The sequence below is a fragment of the Phalaenopsis equestris genome, unplaced genomic scaffold, assembly GCF_001263595.1.
Source record: "Phalaenopsis equestris unplaced genomic scaffold, ASM126359v1 Scaffold000075, whole genome shotgun sequence".
In the NCBI taxonomy this organism is placed as follows: Eukaryota; Viridiplantae; Streptophyta; class Magnoliopsida; order Asparagales; family Orchidaceae; genus Phalaenopsis; species Phalaenopsis equestris.
In genome coordinates, this window is record NW_018164517.1 from 65,435 (window position 1) to 66,834 (window position 1,400).

The following is a 1,400-nucleotide window of genomic DNA, read 5'->3' on the forward strand; positions in this document are numbered from 1 at the left end:
GTGAAGATATGGTGTACCCTTGTTCCAAGTCAACATCCAAGGTCAATCCTAAGGCTAGAGGTTAAGGTCAATATGTGGAATTTCAAGTTGAGTAAAAAGAAGAGTTTTGAATTTCTAATGGTGAGGGTACCTTTTCTAGTTTTCTAAGACTAGTCAATAGGAAAATCCTATGGCTAGACCTAGGCTACTAAAGAAGTTTCTAGACCTCAACCAAAAGTGAGGTCAACAGTCGCCGTCCTGTTTGTTTGGGCGTTTGAAGAGCTTATTGGGAAATGTCCTTTTCTAATCCTTAATAGGCGCGAACGTGGGATCGACCCCGCGTCCCGCATCTTCAATTTGCGTTTGGGGAAATTTTACTCCCGTGCCCTTCTCCTCCCATCTCCTCCATCACCGATCTCCCGATCCTACCTTGTCAATCTGAGTGAAGGTAAAGTGGAGATGAAGAAGAGAGGTTCGTTAGTGAAAACGCTCTCCAAGGAGAAATCCCTTCTTTCTCCTCTCCCCTCCCCGTCGCCGAAGACCAGATCTGGCAGGGCTTACGAATTCAACTCCTTTCTTTTTGCTTCTTCCAGCAAGAAGAAAAATCTGTCTCCGGCTTCCGTCCTTCGATCTCCAAGCACTCACGCAAACCCGCTGTCGACAACTTCAGTTCTAAAGGATCTGGCTTGTTCAAGCATCGAATCGTCGGCGAGCTGAAGTGCACGAGACTGACGTTGTCGAAGAGATCAATGCCTCCTATAGTAGGATCTCCAAGAGGTTTAAGGTAATCTCTGAGTTATCTGAAATGGATCATTGTCCTGTGATTTGAGAATGTGCTGCTGAATTTTTATGGGATTAGTGTTTTTTAATTGATTTCATTTTCTCAAGTGCTTCAGATTGTCTGTTATTTACAGTTCTTAGAATTTATAATTTGAATCAACTGGGTTAATGTTATTGCTTTTTATGTAATTATATCATGGTAGAACCCTTAGAAATTAAGTAGAATTCGTACGATTATGCTTTGGGCATATACATGAGGCAGATGATGCATGAATTTGAAGTGTTGATTTGTATGGAACCAGTCTTAAAGATTGACGCTCAGATGCTCAGGTTCCAGCTGAAACCAAAGAACTAAACAATTTATCTAAAATAGGGGCAGAATGGTCATTCATCCAGAATCAGCTATTTTCCAAACGCAGAAACCAAACAACCAGACAACTTATTCGGATCAGCTGCTTATCAGTAGATTATCAGGATAAGCAGCTTATCTGGATAAGTTGGATAAGCTACAGCTGCCCCAAACAAACCCTTATTTTTATTTTCTTTTTTTTTTCTTTTTTTCTTTTTTTTCTCTTCTCTTAGGATTTTTTCAATCCTTTCTTTTCTTTTGTTTTTCCAAGGGAGGAATACTATATCTGGAT